Source organism: Saccopteryx leptura, chromosome X, assembly GCF_036850995.1.
Source record: "Saccopteryx leptura isolate mSacLep1 chromosome X, mSacLep1_pri_phased_curated, whole genome shotgun sequence".
NCBI lineage: Eukaryota > Metazoa > Chordata > Mammalia > Chiroptera > Emballonuridae > Saccopteryx > Saccopteryx leptura.
In genome coordinates this window covers 90,102,539-90,118,380 of record NC_089516.1, presented here as the reverse complement: position 1 = coordinate 90,118,380, position 15,842 = coordinate 90,102,539, and positions in this window count along the sequence as shown.

Sequence of the window (15,842 nt, the reverse complement as noted above, 5' to 3'; positions counted from 1 at the left end):
GATTTTGAGATGTCAACCTCTTCCTCCTTCTCCTCTCTCCCTCTTCCCGGTCGGCGACTCTGCACCCCAGGCCCTGCCCCTGTGCCACACCCAGGCAGGGACTTGCAGTTGATGGGGTTTTACGGCAATGTCACACAATTGGCTTTAGTCTTGCTGGTAATCAAGGCCTGCCAGCGTCTGCAGGGTCTAACGACGAGAGAGTTCGCCTTCGTGGATTCTCTCTCCCAGTCCCCCCCTCCCGAACCAGCAGCCTGGCGATCCAGCCACAAGGCTGCCACTGCTTCTGCCTGGGGAGTAAGAGGCTCAAAGAGCTGGGAAATCCCCACTCTATCCCCACTCAGTGCAAGGCTCTGGGAAGGGCTCTGACAGTCAGGGCCTCCAGTGTAATCAGGCGGGGGTGGGAGTCAATTGTTGTCAAGGTGATTGTTCAGCACCTAGCATTCCATTGGACCTCTCAACCCAGGCTTTCCACACTTTGTAGCCTGTTTTGGCCGGTAAGAAGAGGTACTAGTCTCTGCTTGCGACTAGTTTGGTATAGATCTTATTATCTGCCAAGTCCTTCTTGTTAGCGTTTATCCCTGAATATGGAGGCTCTATCAATCAGAAGTTGCCCCCGCCCCTTTAGCGAGAGGCACCAAAAAATATCACGCCTCTTGTCTTGGGTCGGTGAACTGAGAGAGATCTTATCAATTAGAACCGAGGGTGCGCAGATTTCACGGGTGAAGTTAATTTTAGTAATTGGGTCGCAGCTGTGCTCCCGAAGGTATTTCAGGCTTCCTGCGCGCGCCCCTCCCCCAACGCTTAATTGTTAGCTTGAATGGCTGGGTGAGGTGCCCCGCCCGCGGAGAGAATCTCCCAAGTAGGGAATACCGCCCTGGGGCCTCTCCCGCTCCCCGTGCGCGGGCCGCTGGGAACGTTAGCGGCGCTCGGTCTGCAATGCTCGGTCTGCAACCAGACCGGGAGCGCGCCAGCAGCTGCTCGCCGCTCGTTCTGCAACCGACCCGGGCACTGCCCGCGGCAGCGGCCGCGGCTGGCGGCGGCTTCCGAGTGCGGGATGACTCACCACTGGCGAACTTTCTCGCGGCTTGAATGAACGTCCCTGCGGTAGCTTCCTCCACACCCTCGTCTCTCAGATTCGAGCGATAACAGTCCTTTTGCTTTCAGTTTGCTCCGAAGATAAATTTTCCTGTTTCTAGTTGACAAATTTGTTGTGATTTTGGGGAGATCTGTCGGACGCGCTACTCACGGCGCCATTTCCGTGACGTCATTCTGCATCTTCTTTCAATTCTTTCTTCAATGTCTCATAATTTTCAAAGTATAGGTCTTTTTCATCCTTGGTTAAATTTATTCTTAAGTTTTTTTTTTCTTTTGATGCAATTGTAAATGGAATTGTTCTCTTAGTTTCTCTTTCTCATAATTCATTATTGGTGTATGAAAATGCAACCCATTTCTGAACACTTATTTTATATCTTGCTACTTTAGTGAATTTATCAATCTTGCTTGTCTTTTTTAAATTCAGCTTTGGGTTTCTTTAATCTTTTGTATTTTTTTTTAGTTTTTATTTTGTTTATTTTTCTCTCTTATCTTTATTATTCATTCCTTCTACTCACTTTGGACTTTTGTTTTTCTTTTTCCAGTTTCTTTAAGAGTAAGGTTAGATTATTTGAGATTTTTCTCGACCAGATGGATTTAATTAACATTTTCAGAACATTTCACCTGAAATCAGATTCTTTTCATCTGCTTTATAGCAGAAGAATTCCTAAACAAAACAGTTCCATAAGAATAGCCCACTTCCAAAAGGAATAGGACTAAAGTTCATCACAGTTCCAATAGAAAGAACTTGGTTCCAAAACAATCAGCCTGAAGTCCAGCACTATTCCAATAGGAACAGGTCTGATAAGAACAACCTAGTTAAAAAAGGAACCAGGCGAAAGGTCAAACAAATACTCAGAAAGGAAAAAAGCATATAAATACATCCCAAATAAAGCTTGAAGAGCTCAAATATGCAGAGAGAGCAGAAGTTGAAATCCAGGAGAGGATTTACCCTGAAACTCCCTTGTCAGTGAGAAAACAATAAGCTCAATGAGCTCTGTGGGTACTGGAACTTTTATGGCCTCCAGCTTCCAAGCTGCTGAACCTCTTCTCTGGATTCCATCTCTAATCACCAAATAATGATGACCTTAAAAAAATAAAACAAGCAGTTATTTTATCAGCAATAAAATGGGTTTATCTGATAATAGGAAAGAACTGCAGTTTGGGGACAAGGAAGCTATAACACAGCCATAGAAAAGCCTTAAAGAAAAAAGAGTAGCCTGACCTGTGGTGGCACAGTGGGTAAAGCATCTACCTGGAATGCTGAGGTTGCCGGTTCAAATCCCTGGGCATGCCAGGTCAAGGCATATATGGGAGTTGATGCTTCCTGTTCCTCCTCCCTTCTCTCTCTCTTTTTCTCTCTCCTCTCTAAAATGAATAACATCTTAAAAATTTATTTTTAACAAGAAAAGAATGTAATTTATGGTAAAAAGGAGGAATTTGGGAGAGATTGTTTTGAAAAAGAATTCCATTGGAGAAATACAGGAGTTTAAGGAGATGACAGTTTCTCACTGGCTGAATTTCTGGAGTAGTTGATATCTTGTAGAAGGTGCAAGGTACCTTTATTCTTGTTAGGGCCTATTAGTAATAATTCTTTCCTTTGAGAATTCTTCTGTGAGAGACTGTAATTGACATAGAGTGGTACTTTGTGAAAATTCCCTCTTCACTTCCTCATTCCATTTTGACAAGGTTTCCCTTTATTAATTTTCATATTTAGCAATTATTCTACTGTGGGGAAAGAGGTAGGAAGTTGAAATAAAAAGTAAAAAATGGGCCTGACCAGGTGGTGGCGCAGTGGATAGAACATTGGACTGGGATGCGGACGACCCAGGTTTGAAATTTCAAAGTCACCGGCTTGGCTTGAGCACGGGCTTACCAACTTGAGCGAGGGCTCGCTGGCTTGAGTGTGGGATCATAGACATGAACACAGGGTCACTGGCTTGAGGCCGAGGTCACTGGCTTGAGCAAGGGATTACTCGTTCTGCTGTAGCCACCTTGGTCAAGGCACATATGAAAAAGCAATCACTGAACAATTAAGGTGCCGCAATGAAGAATTGATGCTTCTCATTTCTCTCTCCCTTCCTGTCTGTCCCTTCCTCTGACTCTCTCTGTCTCTGTTAAAAAAAAAAAAAGTTAAAAATGCTTATAAGAATTGATGCAAGAAAAACAGGTAAAATCTGTAGAAAATGGTGAGGAGAACTATGAAATACAGCAAAGCAAAGTAGTTAAGTGCAAGAGCCTTTGTTTCAAACTCTAATCTTGGTTTTACTATTTAGCAGCTGTATGACTATGGGCAGTCACTGCAACTTTTCACGACTTGACTTTCTTATTTGTAAAATGGGAATGGTGGTAAAAATAGTACCTACTTTAGAAGGTTGTTATGAGAATTTAATTTCTTCTTTTCTGTAAGGCAATAAAACAATACCTGATATAGTATTACTATTCCTTTCAAGATGCTATGCTAAATTTGAAATCATTCAGTTTATTAATATGTATCTAAGTAGTGAGAAGTAGTCAAAGTTGAAAATAATATGTGGAACTAAAATTATAGGGAGAATTTAATACACAAACTTTGGAGTAAGTGTCATAGAGAAAACTCAAATTATTTGGGTGTGAATGAAATAAACAAAAAAGGAGGACAAAAAAGACAAAGATGAAATTGGGAGACAATCAAACTTTAGAGAATAGGGAAAGAGAAGAGCTAGCTAAAGGTACAAAAAAATTAGTAAAATTGCTAATAGAACTATTAAGACAGCGAAGACTCAAGAAAACAAGAAAAAAGTTTTACAAGAAATAGCTGGTCAGCCTAATCAGGCAGTGGCAGAGTGAATAGAGCATCGGACACAGAGAACCCAGGTTCAAAACCCAGAGGTTGCTGGCTTGAGTATGGGTGTACTAGCTTGACCGTGGTTTTACGGGCATGAGTGTGGAATCATAGACATGACATCATGGTCCTTGGATTGAGCCCAAAGATCACTAATTGAAGCCCAATGTACCTGGCTTGAGTAAGGGGTCACTCACTCTACTGTAGACACCTGGTCAAGGCACATGAGAGAAAACAATCAATGAACAACTGAAGTGCCGCAACAAAGAATTGATGTTTCTCATCTCTCTCCCTTCCTCTCTGTCTGTCCCTATCTGTCCTTCTCTCTGTATCTCTCCCTCTCTGTTTCTGTCATAAATAAATAAATAAATAAATAAATAAATAAATAAATAATAAATAAATAAATAAATAGAAAGAGAGAAACTAAGAGAAATGGTTGGTCAACAAAATGAATGACCATAAAGAATATCAACATTTTTTCTTGGTATTATGGAGTTTTTAGAATTTCTGTCCACATGGGATTATTTCTTCTGGAGGCCTGATTTAATCGATTTTAAACTGGCTTCTCTTTTCTTTTTTAATATATTTTTAAACTTATTTATTTTAGAGAGGAGAGAGAAAAAAGGGGAGGAGCAGGAAGCATCACTTCCTTTATGTGCCTTGACCAGGCAAGCTCAGAGTTTCAAACCAGTGACCTCAGTGTTTCAGGTCAATGCTTTATCCATTGCACCACCACACATCAGGCTGGATTTTCTTTACAGTGAACTTCATTACCAAGATAATTTTATCTCTCTTGAGAGTTAGCATTATTGGCAGAGATCTTTTGGGTAGATGTGCCCATGATCTATATTGTTTTAAGAAAATGAGAATAAAGCCATTTTTGTGTTATTTAAATGATAAAAGTGTTGTGATGTACATGCACTGAAAATAGCTCTCTAAGTACAGTAAGACATTTCATTCCTTCTTTTGGTCTTGGGAAGTACACTGCTTCTAAAATATACTTAGAGTTATCAAAATAGATGACAAATGCAAACATAAAAGTTGAGGAAATGGTTGAATTAAAACTTTTGACAAAAGAATTCAATAAAAAGTCAGTTACTTTGGATCTAACTTTTTGCATGTCTCCTGTATTGGGCATAAATATAGGAGTGGGTAAATTCAGGCAAGATACCAAGTATTGGAAATGCTTAGTATAAACAAGTTCATTAAAATTTCAGGGGCCTTTAACACCTCAGTAACAGCTTTCCCCAAGGTTAACATTTATTGTTTTGTATTGCCAATATCTTGCTCTTATAGGACACTTTTGTATGCTAAATTATCTATTATGTTAAGCTGTAAGTTTCTATTGAGCAACATCAGAAATAAGAAATAGTTCTTTCACTCTAAGTGTTTGTATTTTATTAGTGCTACGCCAGATTTCCTAATAGCTCAAAATTCCTAAGACCGAAATTTATTGCTTCTTCTTCAGAAGGTGCTTGCCTAAAATAATTTGTTATAAATACATTTGCATAGACTTCAAGGTTTCAGATTTAGATCATCAGGAAAAGTGGAAAAAAAATACTTCATTGGATTTTATCCTTAAGCAAATCATAAGTGACACATTTAAGAAATAATATCAAGAAAATAAAAGTACAATCTAACTAATGACTACTCTTTCCTTAGTGATTTTGAAGAAACTCCAGGGAAATGAATGTTGAGGAAAGATATGGTATTATAAACATTCTCACATATAACACAGTTACCAGGTTTTTGTATGGTGCATCAGAGAGTTTACTTGATTCTATTGAACATGATATAATATTATAAAATATACACATAATACAAGAGTTTCAACATGTCAAACTTTAATTTGATGTAGTAAGGAGAGAAAGTACTGAATAAATGCACAGATTGAAAAGAAAATTGAAAATATTTCTCAGAAAAAGATTTTCCACATTGGTGGATATCACAGACTAAAAATATGTTACGTGTGGAACATCCCATGCAACCCCCCCCTCCTTTCATATGTCTTCTGAAACTTTTTCTCCTACACTTGAAATAAATTAGCATCAGAACACAAAAAGAACAATAGATTTATAAATCAAGTCATAGGATTTAAACCAATAGTTTGCTTTTATTTGGCATTGCATAATTATAAAAGATTTTATTCCCTATGAAGATCATTTTTTTCCTCACATCAAAAACCTGGAGTGGATTTTTTTCCTCTGTAGTGTTGAAAAAATTAAGTATGTATGAAAAACTAAATAAAGTATAAAATATATGTATTTATTGAACACCTAGTATGTATCAAATACTCTGTCAGTTTGTATTAAGTAGATTAGTCACCATCTTAACATGCATTTTATCCCTTTTCATTTTGTCGCAGCTACTTGATTTAGGTAGGGTTAATACTAGAAGTAGTCCTAGTAATAGGGGAACTCAAATATTAGAAATTGGGCTTCAGTAATGGTAGCTTTTAGTTGTAATCTATAGGGATTAGGAAATAGTTAACTTGCTCGCTATTCTTTCTTAATGGCTCTTTAGCCTTCCCCTTTGAAATGTGGCAAGAAGTTTATCTTTGCAGGAAGTCTTGAGAAGCCTTTTTAGAAGTGGACACTTGAGAGGGAGGAGCTTGAAAATTAGGAGAGGCATTGGATCACAATAGTTTCTTGTAAGAGCTTTAGCCACAGAATTTCCTAAGAATTGTTAAGATCCTATAAATAAGTAAGAATTCAGTTCAAAAATCTTAAATTTTTGTCTATCAAGGAGAGCAGGCAGTCTCTTTTGCAGATAATTCCTAAGGGCCGATGCTCTCAGAGGCACCAGGCTCCATCTGTCCCAGAGGTATCTATCTCCAAATGGAGCTGTGCTAATTGGACCTGTACTAATATTAAAAGAACTTGCAAGAGAGACATTTCTGCCCAAGAGATTCCCACCTCCTTCACACTGTTATATGACTAACAGCATGCTTTTTAATAAATAACCCACCTCCCCCCAAAGTATATAAACAGGCCAGTCAGCTGAGACTGTAAGGCTAGATTTGGATGCATATTTAGGCTCCCTGCCTTCTCAGGTTGCTGGCAATTTGAATAAAAGACATTCTTCTACCACTCTGTTCCCAGTTTTGGGACTAATTGGATTAAATGATAATGGGCAACAGAAATCCTGGCTTGTTCCAGAAACACTAGAAATGAACACTGATATATTTTAAGTCATTTATTTTGCTAATGTTATTTGTTCAGTGTGAACACATAATTGAGAAAATCTAATCAGAGGAAAGTCTAAGACTTTTGTTCAATATTTGGAGCAGAGATACCCCTCTATTTCTCCCTTGATGAGAATAAGAAGAGATATATATTCACAAGCTTCTGGCAGCTACTTGGTTAAAATGAAAGTAGCCAGCCTGAAAACAGAAGAGAAAGGAAAAACCAAGGTAATTACAGAATAACTTGGCTGCAATCCTGATGGCATCACAAAACTCTAGATCTAACCATCCCTGTAGGCCATCCGATCTCTAACCCCATATATAACATTTACTTTTAAAGTTATTTCAAAATCAGTTTTTTATTACTTATAGACAAAAAATCCTCACCTCACCTGACATAATTTTGTTTCCCAATCTTTGAGTGGATATTAATCTAAAAATATTTTATACCATTTAATATTTTTTAGGAGATGTTAATAAAAAGAGAAAAAAAATTTAAAAAATCCAAATAAAGTCAGAATCATCCCATGGCAGTTATAGAATATTGAGAATATGAAAGGAATTCAACTTGATTTATGAAATGAAAGAATTAGAATAGTCTCAAGTTCAAGTAAGTGACCTTTGGGCTCAAGCCGGTGATCTTGGGGTAATATCTATGATTCCATGCTCAAGCCAGTGACCTCGCACTCAAGCTACTGAACTTGCGTTCAAGCCAGATGAGCCAATACGCAGGAAAGAGACCTCAGGGTTTCAAACCTGGGTCCTCAGCATCCCAGGCTGATGTTTTATCTACTGCACCACAGCCTGTTTAGGCAAAAGTTTTAAACATTTTAAGGTTCTTAATATATATTATTTCAAAAATTTTCAAATAATGTATAACTGCACCTTTTTTTTGCCACATTACAGGAATATGAATTACCATTTTTAAATATACACTAAGTTAATTGGTAAAAATAGAGATACTGCACTCTCATTTTAGTTCCCATGTTTTCTTTTCTTGTAATGTTAAACTTTTTTTTTTAATTTTTGTGAAACGAGAGGAGGCAGGCAGAGAGACTCCCACATGAGCCCTATCCAGGATCCACCTGACAAGCCCACTAGGGGGTAATGCTCTGCCTCTCTGGGGCTGTTGTTACATTGCTCAGCAACAGAGCCATTTTATTAGTACCTGAGGCAGAGGCCACAGAGCCATCCTCGGTGCCAGTGGCCAACTCACCCGAACCAATCGCACCATGGCTGCAGGAGGGGAGGAAAACAGAGAGAGAGAGAGAAGCAAGAGGGGGAGTGGTGGAGAAGCAGAAAGTCATTTCTCTTGTGTTCCCTGACCAGGAATCAAATCTGGGACATCCACATGCTGGACTGACACTCTACCACTGAGCCAACTGTCCAGGGCAAACATTTTAAAATATATTTTCTATACTTAATATCTTTAGCTTTTGTAGCAGACTTTGTTGATGGTTTGAGAATACCTTTAACCAGCTGGGGCTGGTGTTTATAGCACTTACCTAAAACCTTAACTGGAAAACTGTCCTTAAAAATTTGAAGCCAGCAGAGGTGCCTCAACCAAGGTCAATTCTTAATTAATGGTACAGGCTTATGAAAACTTCACCTCCAACCAAGGTCAACACTTAATTGATGGTACAGGCCTATGAAAGCTTCACCTCCTTGCTTTAAGATATATGGGATGATGTTGAGGTGACAATTGCATTCCAGATCTCACCATGGGATCTATTTTGGATAGATTTGATTTAAAATATCTTTGCACAGACCCCTTTTCTTTCCTGTCTTGTTTCCTTTGTTACTTTAAATGTACCCCTTTAAGAAAGAAGACTTCCATTTCAGGGTTTGTGTTTAGGGAACACAACTTAAGACAAATATACTTTGCATATTTACATACTTTGGCATTAATGAATTTTTGTTTGTTTGTTTGTTTTGACTGGTTATTCCAGATTTGGTAAATATGAGTTCTCTTTTTATACAATATTTCTTTAGGAAAACAGATAAATATTATTTTCTTTACACACAAAATAAAAAGAGAGTTAAATCTCTTATTTTAACAATTAATTGTTTGAATCCCATTTACCCACAAATGTGACTAACTCAACATAAAAGGGCTTTTCTTAACTTCAAACTTCAGTTGGCAAGAGAACAACAAAGCCTAACAAAAAGGCACAAAATGGATAAGATTTATTTTAATCAACAGCCAGAACTTTTTTCACTAACATAAAATATAGGCATGTATCAATATATAAGGCATCATGTTGGATATTGGAGATTTTAATTTTTAAATGTAATGGCATGCATTTAAGAGTGGCAATATTTATTAATTAGATTTTCTTTAAACTAAAAACATGAAATTTAAATTCACATCACAATGTACAGTACAAACTTCAAAAGTGAATTATTAATCTTTGGGCAATATTTGTTTTAATTCTTGTTTTACAACAGAAGCCACTGCTCATAAACATGAATATTTATAACCCTGGATAAAAATATTTGCACTATAACATTTGTATTTAAGACAATACAGTATCATCAATTTATTTATTTTTTTGTTTGCTTTTAATTTTTAACAAATTGAGATTCTGAGAGAGGGACAGATAGGGACAGACAGACAGGAAGAGAGGGAGATGAGAAGCATCAATTCTTTGTGTGGATCCTTAGTTGTTCAATGATTGCTCTCTCATATGTGCCTTGACAGGGGTGAAGGAGGGTGGAGGTAGGGGTGGGAGTGGCGGTGCTACAGCAGATCTAGTGACTCCTTGTTCAAGCCAGCTACCTTGGGCTCAAGCCGTCGACCTTGTGCTTCAAGCCACGACCTTTGGCCTCAAGCCAGCAACCATGGTGTCATGTCTATGATCCCAAGCTCAAGCCAGTAACCCTGTGCTCAAGCTGGCAAGCCCACATTCAAACCTGAGGAGCCTATGCTCAAGACAGTGACCTTGAGGTTTTGAACCTGGGTCCTCTGTATCCCAGTCTGATGTTCTGTCCACTGTGCCACAGTCTGGTCAGGCTCATCAATTTAGTTTTAAATTGTATTTCAATAATGTGTGTTTGTCTTTTTATATCCATACTGTCAGTATCAATTGATTTGGGTAAATTGACAATGTTAGATTATTTAAAAATTTTAAACTTAATGAAACTTTTAAAAATTAGTAACTGATTCAAATTTGAGGTTAGAACATCTATTCCAGACCTGGGAAATGGGCACAATTTTAATTTGTCAAATTAACTGTCTAAAGATCTGATTACTCTAGAAATACGTGAATCAAATTACATGTTTTTGTAACTACTTATGGAAATTCTTGGTTAAGTTTTGCATAGTATATTATATTATCTTAATTTTATATTTACATATATATTTGCTTTATTAATATTATTCATATTAATTCTATATTTCTTTTTTATCTGAATTTATTGTGATGACATTGGGTCACAAAACCATATATGGGCCCTGGCTGGTTGGCTCAGTGGTGGAGTGTCGGCCTGGTCTGTGGAAGTCCCGGGTTTGATTCCTGGCCAGGGCACACAGGAGAACCGCCCATCTGCTTCTCCATCCCTCCCCCTCTCCTTCCTCTCTGTCTCTCTCTTCCCCTCCAGCAGACAAGGCTCCATTAGAGCAAAGTTGGCCTGGGTGCTGAGGATGGCTCTGTGGCCTCTGCCTCAGGCGCTAGAATGGCTCTGGTTGTGACAGAGCAATGCCCCAGAGGGGCAGAGCATCGACCCCTAGTGGGCATGCCAGGTGGATCCCTGTCGGGCACATGAGGGGAGTCTGTCTGACTGCCTCCTTGTTTCCAACTTCAGAAAAATACAAAAAAAAAACAAAAAAAAACAAAAAAACCCATATATATTTCAAGTGTACAACTTACTATAACTCTATATAACACCATATGCACATGGTATTGTACACCCTCCACCCCAAGCAAAGTCTCTTTCTTTCCCTATTTTCCCCTACTTTGCACCACTACATTCCCACACCTTCCCTTTTCCTCTGGCTATGCCAACCTCTTGTCTGTGTCTATATGTTCTTTATCTGTGTTTTTTGTCTAATCCCTTCACTTTCTGTCATTCAGTCCCCTCTTACTGCTCCCTACTGACAGTTGTCTGTTTCAAGTGGCCATGCCTCTGTTCCTATTTCATCTATCAGTTTATTGTGTTCATTAGATTCCACATATAACTGAGATCATATGGTATTTGTCTTTATCTGACTGGCTTATTTCACTTAGCACAATAACTTCCAGGTCTATCTATGCTGTTGTAAAAAGATTTCTTTCTTTTTATGGTTGTGTAGTATTCCATTATGTAATTGTAGTATTGTCAAGAGTTTAGTAATTTTGCCTTTTTGATCCACCAACATATAGCTTGTTAATTCAATCTATTATATTTTCACTTGCTTTTAAATTTATTTCCTTTTATTATTCTATTTTTTCCAGTTTCTTTAGGTTTACTTGTCTTATTTCTAATATTGAGTTAAACAATTAAATTATTAATTTTCAACTTGTTTCCCTTTTTATAATATAAAACGTAAAGCTGTAAATCTTCCTATGCTTTGCATTAGCTGAATTCTTCTAAGAGTGATATATTTTTACATTATTTGTACATATTTTTCTAATCTATATAGTGATATTTTATGACCTGTAAGACACATAAAATCTGTTTTCTTACATCCAAATGTATAAGAAAGATTTTAAAAATAATTTTGTAATTTTCTCTAAGTTAATTCAAATATAGTTAGAGAATAAAATTTTAATAATAACAACTTTAGACTTTGTGATCTTGTTCAAGGTCAATTATATAAATAATGTTTATTTGTTTCAAAACATTGTGTATTCTCTGATTATTGTTATTGGAGTCTTGGTAAGACTTAATGTATAACATTCATTCTTTCCTTAAAAGTAAAAAAGAAAATCAGGTTGTGAATAAATATAACTTTGGTTATCTGTAAAGATGATACAGAGAATATGGTTAATAACTGGGACAAAGTCAGGTTCCTGATGCTGAACCTCAAAATCAGACTTACTCATTCAGTATCAGGCAATAGACTACGACTGAAGTTCGACACTGTGGAGGAAAAGGAGGAGAAAATACATGCGCTCAGGGAGCACACTGGATCCCAAAAGGAAAGTAAAAATATGGACTATTCTTAGATAGTTCTTTATTTCAAGTCAATAGTTGATGTGAATTAATCTAACCTTAAGAAGAGTGAAAAACAGGGTAAGTAGATATCATGACTATTTAACAAAGGCACTTTACAATGATGGAATCATCAAACATGATCATAATGTTAAAAATCTTTTTAAATTTGTACTTATTTTTCATCTGCTTGATTTATCAATTTCAGAAAGAAGTACGTTAAAAATCTTTATACTTGTAGATTTGTCAAATTTTCTTTGTAATATTGTAGTTTGCTTCATAGATATTTTTAGCTTGTTTTTCAGCTGTAAAGAAGATTAAAATTGAATTCTCTCTGGTGAATTTTTCCACTCATCATTTTTCTTAATACAACATTCTGTTTCAATTCAATTTAATATAATATTAATGTAACTCATCAACTTTCTTTCAGTTAATATTTGATCAGTTTCTCTTCTTCATTTTTTTCTTTCAAATATTCTGTATCTTTTTGAAGTGTATAGCTCATGTTTTGTAATACAAGAATCATCCTTTGTAACAGGTAAATTTGGGTTTATATTATTTATTTTACTCAAAAGATTTTTACACACCCACACACATTTAAATATTTTCAAAGTAAAGGGTCATTTTGGTTTTGTTATAAAATTCTAATTTTGTTGCAATCTGATCAGAGAATATTATTTGTATTGCTTTTCATTTGTGGAATTTAAAGAGACATTTTTCTGAATATATTGTCAATTTTTGTAAATATTCTATGTGTATTATAGATGACATATCTACTATACTGGAGTATACTATTTGTTATATAACTATAAATCTATTTTGTTTGTTGTATTGTTTAAGACTAGTGTCAACTTGATTTGTCTTTTACTTTGAGAGATGCAATAAAATCAGCAAGTATTGTTTCTATTCTTTCCTAATACCTACTATAATTTCTGTTTTGTGGAAGTTGTTACTGTATTATATTGTACATTGTTTTTGAATACCATGCATCTCATTTGTAAATTTTTGCATCTAAGCTTAAAATTAAGACCGATCTCTAACTTTCCTGTCAAGAAATTTTTTAAAAGAATGTTGATATTAACAAGGTTTGATAAAAAAGTTTGTGTTGAGGCCCTGGCCGGTTGGCTCAGTGGTAGAGTGTCCGCCTGGCGTGCGGGGGACCTGAGTTCGATTCCTGGCCAGGGCACATAGGAGAAGCGCCCATTTGCTTCTCCACCCCCCCTCCTTCCTCTCTGTCTCTCTCTTCCCCTCCCACAGCCAAGGCTCCATTGCAGCAAAGATGTCCCGGGCACTGGGGATGGCTCCTTGGCCTCTGCCCCAGGCGCTGGAGTGGCTCTGGTTGAGGCATGAGCGACGCCCCGGAGGGGCAGAGCATTGCCCCCTGGTGGGCGTGCTGGGTGGATCCCAGTTGGGCGCATGCGGGAGTCTGTCTGATTGTCTCTCCCCGTTTTCAGCTTCAGAAATAAATTAAAAAATAAATAAATAAAATAATTAAAAAAAATAAAAGAAAGAAAACAGGTTGTGTTGAAAAGTGTTTCTAGTCGCTTTGTTATAAGAAATAATTGCTATTATTTTATCTATGAATATTTTGTAATTCATACTTGGGACCTTTTGGTTGAGAGTTTTCTTTTTTAAAATTTTTTTAAATTTATTTATTCATTTTTTTAGAGAGGAAAGGGAGAGACAGGGAGAGAGAGAGGAGAGACAGAGAGAGAGAAGAGGGGGAGGAGCTGGAAGCATCAACTCTCATATGTGCCTTGACCAGGCAAGCCCAGGGTTTCGAACCGGCGACCTCAGCATTTCCAGGTTGATGCTTTATCCACTGCGCCACCACAGGTTAAGCCGAGAGTTTTCTTTGTGGAAATGCCTTTTTTTTTTTTTTTTTTTTTGTATTTTTCTGAAGCCGGAAATGGGGAGAGACAGTCAGACAGACTCCTGCATGCGCCCGACCAGGATCCACCCAGCATGCCCACCAGGGGCGATGCTCTGCCCACCAGGGGGCGATGCTCTGCCCCTCCAGGGCGTCGCTCTGCCGTGACCAGAGCCACTCTAGCGCCTGGGGCAGAGGCCAAGGAGCCATCCCCATCGCCCGGGCCATCTTTGCTCCAATGGATCCTTGGCTGCGGGAGGGGAAGAGAGAGACAGAGAGGAAGGAGGGGGGGTGGGGGGTGGAGAAGCAAATGGGTGCTTCTCCTATGTACCCTGGCCGGGAATCGAACCGGGGTCCCCCGCACGCCAGGCCAATGCTCTACCGCTGAGCCAACTGGCCAGGGCCTGGAAATGACTTTTTAAAAATTTATCTGAAGGTAGAAGTGGGGAGACAGAGAGACTCTTGCATGCATCCATCTGGGATCCACCCAGCAAGCCCACTAAGGGGTGATGCTCTGCCCATCTTGGGCATTGCTCCATTGCAACTGGAACCATTCTACTGCCTGAGGTGGAGGCCATGAAGCCATCTTCAGTGCCTGGGCCAACTTTGCTCCAATCCAGCCTTGGTTGTGGGAGGGGAAGAGAAAGATAAAGAGGAAGGAGAGGGGGAAGGGTGGAGAAGCAGATGGGCACTTCTCCTGTGTGCCCTGACCAGGAATCTAACTCAGAAGAACTTCCACATGCCAAGACAACACTCTACTGCTGAGCCAACTGTCCAGGGCTGGTGGAAATGATTTTAATTAGAGTTTTAACTTGCTTTAGTTTTTTTTTGTTGTTGTTGTATAATTCTATCTCTTTGTATCCAGTAAGAAAAGTGGTACTATTTAGGAGTTTACTAATTTTAGCATAATTTTCTAGTTGATCATTATAAGGTTGTACAAGATTTATGGTTCTTTCAATGTATGTATATTTTGCAGTGATATAATTATTGCCTTTCTGATGTTAAGTAATTATGTTTCTCTTTTCTTTCTTTGATCATCCTCACCATAACTTTTAATAAGTTTCTTGAAACATTCAAATTTCAACATTGCTCTTTTATTTGTTTTGTGTTTCATAAATGTCTGCTTTTTAATTTTTCTTTCTTTATTTGTTTTTTGTTAATTTTTGTCATTTTTATAACTTTGTGATGAATTCTTGTATAAATGATGTGAAGTTTTATTCATTTTTAAAGTGTATATTGAAGGCTTTTGACTTTTCTTTATTCAAATATTAACTTCATCCTACAAGATTTTAAAAGTCTCATGTCCATATCACTATTCATGTTAAAATATGTTGCTATTTACATTCTGATTGCTTCCTTGATCAATAACTTCTTTAAAAGTATATTGCTTATGTTCTAATAATAGTAAAATTTTGTAAACTTTCTGTTAATGGATTTATAACCTATATTTACTGTGCTCAAAACACATACTCCTATTAGATTTGAAACCTTTAAGAATTGTTAAAATCTGCTTTATAATGTAGATTGTGGTAAATTTTTACAAATATTATGTATCACCAGAAAAAATGTTTAATAAGTTGACAAAATAATTCACTGAAAATCTTCATTTTGTTATTATATTTTAAATTATACAGTAATTATTATATTGACCATAATAATTTTTTGGTTATTATGTTATCAAAGTATAATTTTTATTATACTGGAGAAGTTAAGTAGAACTGATTATCCATTCTAACTCT